The sequence below is a fragment of the Lepidothrix coronata genome, unplaced genomic scaffold (assembly GCF_001604755.1).
Source record: "Lepidothrix coronata isolate B3197 unplaced genomic scaffold, Lepidothrix_coronata-1.0 Scaffold160, whole genome shotgun sequence".
Lineage (NCBI taxonomy): Eukaryota > Metazoa > Chordata > Aves > Passeriformes > Pipridae > Lepidothrix > Lepidothrix coronata.
In genome coordinates this window covers 1,095,723-1,102,632 of record NW_016690340.1, presented here as the reverse complement: position 1 = coordinate 1,102,632, position 6,910 = coordinate 1,095,723, and the positions used below count along the sequence as shown (strand labels likewise).

General features: G+C 45.2%; 1 long non-coding RNA gene across 2 annotated transcripts; it reads left to right on the top strand.

Moving 5' to 3' along the window:
* Window positions 1-403: 403 nt before the first annotated feature.
* Window positions 404-2,737, top strand: LOC108504365. 2 transcript variants are annotated; one of them, XR_001877080.1, is made up of 3 exons: window positions 404-518; window positions 1,553-1,704; window positions 2,570-2,737. It is a non-coding gene; the product is annotated as an uncharacterized LOC108504365 (long non-coding RNA). The 2 variants fall into 2 exon arrangements; XR_001877081.1 differs by lacking the exon at window positions 404-518 and adding an exon at window positions 1,299-1,367.
* The last annotated feature ends 4,173 nt before the right edge of the window (window positions 2,738-6,910 follow it).

The window sequence follows — 6,910 nt, the reverse complement described above, 5'->3', positions numbered from 1 at the left end:
TCTGCCCGGGGTTTTTTTGGAGGTGAGGGGGTTTAGTTTTGTTCCCACCTCTGGGATAAGTTTCTGCCATCGTGGAAATAAGAGAATGTTTTCCCAAAGTCCAGTAAGGAATAAGCTGTCTCGTTTTTGACTTTTGCCAGAAAAAACATGGATGTTAAAGTCATGTGAGCTTGGGGACCTGCCAGACCCCCTCAGGTCACTCTAAAGGCACCTCAGTACTCCAAGCTACACTCCAGCATGCATCTGTTGGATTTCAGTAACAATTAACCACCACAGGCCAGCTTGCAGCAGAATAATTTACAGTTATCATCCATTTGTCCTCATTTAACATAAACAACAAACCTTCTGGTGTCAGAGTTCATGTCATGGCCCCATGCTCTGCCCAGGACACAGCCCAGACATCCCCAGCCTGGGGAGACCCAGAAGGTTTCCCACCTGCACCTTTAGCCTGTGGATATGGCCATGGATTGCTGTGTGATCCTGCAGGATCTGATTCACTGTCTGCAGGGAATCTGGGGGTGAGTAACTGGATCTGCCTCCTGCCTTCCTGGCTGACATCCTCGAAACACACTCACATGTCCTTTAGGGAAGGTCTTCTTTAATATTAAACTAAACAGATGTCTTGGTGGTTTCTGATATCATAAGTGTCCTTTCCTGTGAACTCATACTGCTATTTTTAGTGGGTTCATATCTATTCAAAGAGTTCTTTATTCCCTCTCTTTTTTCATCCCACATCCTCACTGGTTTCTAGGATCCAGTTACACGTGTAAAGAACATTTCTTTCCCTGTGGTTGTGTCAAGGCATTAAGCTGCTCCTAATGGGATTTCAGGGTCATCTTGTGAGTCTGGGATGCATCTACTTGGGGCTGTTCTGGTCATATATCTCTATTAAGAACTCTGTCGACAGCTATAGGCTGTTGGATGCTCTGAGTGCAGCTTTAGCCATGAACACATATATCAATGTGAATATAAGCTTAGATTCCAAGTTTCTGTGAAACAGAGGTATCAGAAACCATTCCTTGCAAAACCGTTCCAGGCAAGGAACTTGCTGGTGGGCAGAGTTTTTCCTTCTGGGCAGTTGTTTAAATGGAGGAAGAAATTAGGGATGGGGTGAGAACAGAGGGACAAAACAGGAGTGGGGTGAGAATGGTCCATGACTACACTGTCCCTAAATCCACATAACCACAGCTGAAAATTGCAAGAGGCTCTATTTTGTTCCATGATTGGAAACCTGTGTGAGCAAGTCCTTCTAGGAAGGACCATGGAATTGTGACACAGGGGCTGGACACACAGACAGAATTGATTCGAGCTCCTGAAAACCCTGCTGTGCTACCAGACTGAGGATTCAGGATACAGCCTGTATGAGTGTAAGCTCCTAAATTTTGAGTCTTTTCTTCCTGGCTAAACAAATCCTGGGCAGCTTGCTTGTCCAGATGCCAAAGGACACAGGCTGGCTCCATTCACACAGTACAGCTGGGGTTCTGTTGTGTGCATGTGACTCCTAACACATAGTCATTAATTTTGCAAGCTTTTTTTTCCTATTTTTTTTCAGTTTAAGATGTTGGAAGCAGTCCAAGAACTGCGTTGTACCCCATCAAAATGAAGTTTTCATGGCATGAACGTGAAGATGCTGCATGCCTTGGATGTGCCCTGAACACATACTGGGAATTCCTGAGGGTGCAAAGTCTCCTGGAGCAGCACAAGGTAAGGAAACAGCCTGGTGAATTCTTCCCTCATAAGCTCTGAAACTTGGATTTCCAGAAGTGAGTCCGGGTGTTGCTGTGAGATTGTTGGTGGGCACAGAAGGGGGTTGTGCCTGGGAGAGCTGAAGTTGGGTGGTGGTGACTGTAACCACCAGAGCCTGAACTTACCCTGCTCCTTCTGTCAGTGCTGCCACAACCTGTGTGACCAGAGAGGGTCCTGTGAGGAGAGACTGAGGGAGCTGGGAGGGCTCAGCCTGGAGAAAAGGAGGCTCAGGGGGGACCTTCTGGCTCTGCAACTCCCTGACAGGAGGAGGGAGCTGGGGAGGGTCAGGCTCTGCTCCCAGGGAACAAGGGACAGCAGAAGGAATGGCCTCCAGCTGTGCCAGGGGAGGGTCAGGTTGGACATCAGGAGGAATTTCCTCATGGAAGGGGTTGTCAGGCACTGGAAGGGGCTGCCCAGGGAGGTGGTGGAGTCCCCACCCCCGGAGGTGCCCAAGGAAGGACTGGATGTGGCACTCAGTGCTCTGGGCTGGGGGACAAGGTGTGACCAGTCAAAGTTTGGACTCGATGGTCTTGGAAGTCTTTTCCAACCCCAGTGATCCTGTGATCCTCCAGGGGCATTCCCTGAGGCTGGAGTTGCTCTGAGCATTGGGCACACACTGGGTTTATGAGCTAAAGGCTGACACAGCTGCAGGAATCCAGCCAGTGTGTTTTTCTTGGGAAGGATGGACTGTATTGTACAGAAAAACCCACTTGTTGGTCAGCTCTTCTAAATTCTTTCTCTCTTCTGTCCTCTCTGAAAACTTCTTTTGTGTACTTTGCCGTGACCTTTCTCTACAAGTCACCTTATTCCCATCTCTCTCCAGCCATGTTTTCCCCTGGACTGTTCTACTTTCCAATCACCATTTTCTCACATTTGCCAGCCCTGATCTCTGCTCGTTTCCAGCCCACCCACTTCCAAACCAAACTGCCTTTGGGAGTACCTGCTGCCCTCACAGCAGCTTCCTTGCACACAGACAGTCCTCTGGGGAGCACCAGCAGCCCTCCCAAAATGTTGGGAGGAATATCAAATTCTCGTGTTCTCTGTGATGAAAGAGCCTCCTACTAGAAGGAGAAATAAACACTTCTCTTACAGGCAATGCATTCATTATTTGTTCCTTCTAGAGGCTCCTTCTCCTCATACCTGCCTTTGGGACACATAAATCATTAGTTTAACTTGATATGTGTATTTTCTAGTCTTCTGTTTTCAGGGCAGTGGACATGTTGGCATTTCTCCATCAGCCTCCCCACAGCAGCACAGTTATTTTGTTATCACTCTCCTCAATGCAGCATTTGTAAATTTTTCACATATTAGATTATGGTAATGTTGAAAATATTCTTTAACCTTTGTTTGAGCCAGGACTCAGAAGAATAGCCTGATTTATCTGCTTCATGGGTGGTACTTCAGGCAGTTGATTTACCCAAGCACAAACTACATTATTTACCTTGACTGTCTCTTTGTGTTTGCCAACAACATTTAATGTTTCAAATTGAAATAGGCCAGAGAAAAGGAAGAATGTGCTCAGTGGCTTTTTTATCCTCTAATAGGACATTCTAGGTTTGTACCTTAATAGAAAATCTTGTTCCAGTCCTAAACCTGAGAGGACTGGACATAGAATTGAGTCTACAGCTGATATGTTACAACAGATAATAAAGATGTGGTACCAACCTTGACAACTGTTCTACTCTGACCAGTAGGAAATAGGTAGAAATAGAGAACCTGTGATTTAGCAGAAGAAACCAAAGCTGTGCTGGATGTCAGGAGCACCCTGAGGTCACCCTCCCTCCCAGGCTCCTACAGGCAACCAGCAGCCTGAAAGGGTGAGATGTGATTCACTGTCTCAATCAAAGTCACAAAAGCAAATCAGGACTAGATTTAGCAAAATTATGTGAATTTTTCCTCACATTTTCACTTGCATCATTGTTAAGAAAACTCAGAAGTTCTGTACAAAAAAAGCAGTACCTTTTTTCTCATATTGAAGTGCAGATAAGTGTTGGGGCAAAGAGTCTTTCTTACATGGTAATAAAGTGAACTTGAGATCTACTGATGTAATGGGAACTGAACTGAACTGGAACTGGAACTCTGATCTGTCAGCATCAAAGTTTCCTTTAAAATCCATCTCGTGAAAGAGGAGTTCCCACGACTCTCATCCAGATTTAACCCTTCACAAAAAAGCTGGAGGATACAGATTTCTTCCTGTGTGACTTGATGCTCTAAATCCAAGTTTTTAGGTGTCTGGTTCTGACTGTTTCCTTTAAAAATGTCCCTTGGTCTTGTGCAACTGAGGAGCCCCCATCCTTCTGACAGGTTTGCTTCAAGCAGCTCAGCCAGAACAGCTCTCAGAAGTTCCAGAGCTCAGTAACAACGTTTTAACGTGGATAATAAAAAGGTCAGACTCCATTTCTTTTAATCCCTGAGACTGAACTTCTCAGAAATGGGTAGGAAACAGTGCAGTGCACCAGAAGAGAGCAAACAGCTGAAGTGGATGATGCTGCACTGCCACCCAAGAGCTCAGGGTTGGATTGATGGTTCACAGGGACTTCTTGTGCAACCCTGGCTGAGCAGCTTCAAACAGCAATATCTCTGGTAATTATTACTATTATTATATATTATTGAGGTCACTTGGTTTGTTCAGCCTGGAGGAGAGGTGACTGAGGAGAGATCTCACAGCAGGAAACAACTTCCCCCCGAGGGGCAGCTCCAATCTCTGCTCTGTGTGAGCAGGGACAGGACCCAGGGAACTGCTGGAGCTGTGTCAGGGCAGGGTCAGGTTGGATCTCAGGAAAAGGTTCTTCCCCCAGAGGGTGGTTGGGCACTGACCAGGCTCCCCAGGGCAGTGGGCACAGCCCCAAGGCTGCCAGAGCTCCAGGAGGGTTTGGACAACGCTCTGAGGGACAGGGTGGGATTGTTGGGGTGTCTGTGCAGGACTGGGTGATCCTTGTGAGTCCCTTCCAACTCAGGATGTTCTATGATTCTATAATTCTATGATTCCCTTCACCAAGTAGGTTTATACTTCTCTCCCTGATAAAAGTGCTTTGGGAAAAGAAACGTGGTGGTTTAAGGGAAGGTGGACCATTGTTTGCTCCTGCAATTCAGCAGTGAAACAACTATGCTTTATTCAAGATAACCATAAAAAGCAGTGAAATTTATTGTGGAAAGGAACAATTTTGTTGTAACAATAGCAACAGTCTCCTCAGTGACAGGCACTGTGCCAGAAAGCCACAGCAGTGCTTGGAGAGCACAGCCAACACAATCCATCCCACTTCTGAGGAACCTTCAAGAAGCCTCACGTTAGATTTGATATGTTGAGTGTGGCCCCAAACCCAAGGCCTCTGTACAACTGCTGACTTCATTATTTGGCATCCCCCTGGTGTCTGACTGCAGTTTCCCAGTAGAAGTTAACTGGGTGCCTTGGCTTGAGCTCCTTCCCACCCGTGACTCTCTTGTCTCCTTCTCTCAGCTCTCACTTGCACTATCTCAACCTCCCAGGAGTTCAAAAGGAGGGGACAAATAAAGGGAGACAGAGCAGGGAAGTCCTTTTCAACTTAGAAACCATCTGGGCACCACAAACCCTATCAGAAAAAGCTCCAAACAAGATCCATGAGAAGGGAATCTTCGCACTGACGTAAACAGTTGAATATCCATGTGGAGTTTGTCACTTGAACTGAAGAAGCTTTTGGATTAATCTGCACTCAGAGCTTGCCAAGGCCATGGGGGGAAAGGAAAGCTTGGGAAAAAGCTTGTTTGAGTTTGTTTGCTAGCAGCACTTCAGAAATAATGGGCTGTGAGGGACGCGGGAGGTTTGACCAGGGCTGTGGACAACCAGTGCTCTGATGTGTGGAGTCGTGATGTGCTCAAGGTCAGGGTAACACGGAGCCAAGACCAAATGGGAAAAGTGCTGAATGTGCTTTAGTGTCCCCAGAAAACTTCTCTGGGTTAACTGGGTTAATTAAATTCTCTTTTGAAGGCAGTTTGTCTGACTGGGACTTGAGTCATAACAACAGAACTGACCTGTCGTAAAAGTGCTCATAAACTTATCAGGTACCACAGAAAAACACCCCACCCCCCAAATTTTTAAAGTATAATACTTCACTACAGGTTTTATAATCTTCTTTTCTTGGTTTTTAAATATAAACCAAAACATAATAAGTGAATCCAGCACAGCACTTGACATTTTAACAAATTGATTGACTTAACACAGTCAGGTTTTTTCAGGCTGCAAAATTCCAAACATTAATTAGGATTTGTACTTTACTAATTGCCAATAGGAAGAGCATGAAATTTGCTTAATGTTTTGAACAAACTATAAGGAGAGATCAGGGCAGAAAGGCAGATTTTCTCATTCATTTCTGGAAAGAGAAAAATAATCAGACAGGTCTGCTCTGGCAGCAAAGCTCATGGAAGAGAATTCAAATTCAGGAACACTGAGGCCACACATGGTTCTGAACGGGAATGCTGAAGGAATCTTGCCTAAAAATAACTTATTTTAGTTTCAAGAGCTTTTAGCCAGGTCAGTGTGTGGTTCAGAAGGCCACAAAGGGATGGGAATGGGATGGGGCAGCAGCAGGAGCAGGCTGGGGGAACACGAGACATTCCAAAGTGTCCAGAAAAAAACACATTATCAGACAGCACTGGAAACTTCTAATTCATAGGCAGAGCAAGTGGTTTCTCAGAAACTTTTCACAACACAGTGAACCACATTTCATGTTTGTAATGTTGATATCTTCATTTTCCTTATCCTGGAAAGTTCTGCCTTTAAGGTTGGAGGAGTAGGTTCAGTTGGATCTCCAGTGTGAGAACTAAGGATGGGATTCTGATTTCTTTACAGGTGTTCAGTAGTGTTTAATTAACCATTAAACCACCCCCTTGAAAAGATAAAATATATTCATGGAGTGCTACAGCATTAAGGAGAAGCATCAGCTTGTCCCAGAGGGTGGAGGATCATTAGGAACAATCTGAGCCAACATCCTCAGATAATCTACTTTGTGAGCCCTGGTTATAAATATCCTGCCTTTGTGGTCTTTCTGTTTTGTTTTAGGAGTCATCTTTAAAACATCTAAGTGTTCATTTTGGGGTTTTTTAAGAATTCAAAGAGTTAATGAAGTATTTTGCTCCAGAGGGAAATCCATGAGTGAATTACAGCATCCTAGACACGAGTTATTTGGGA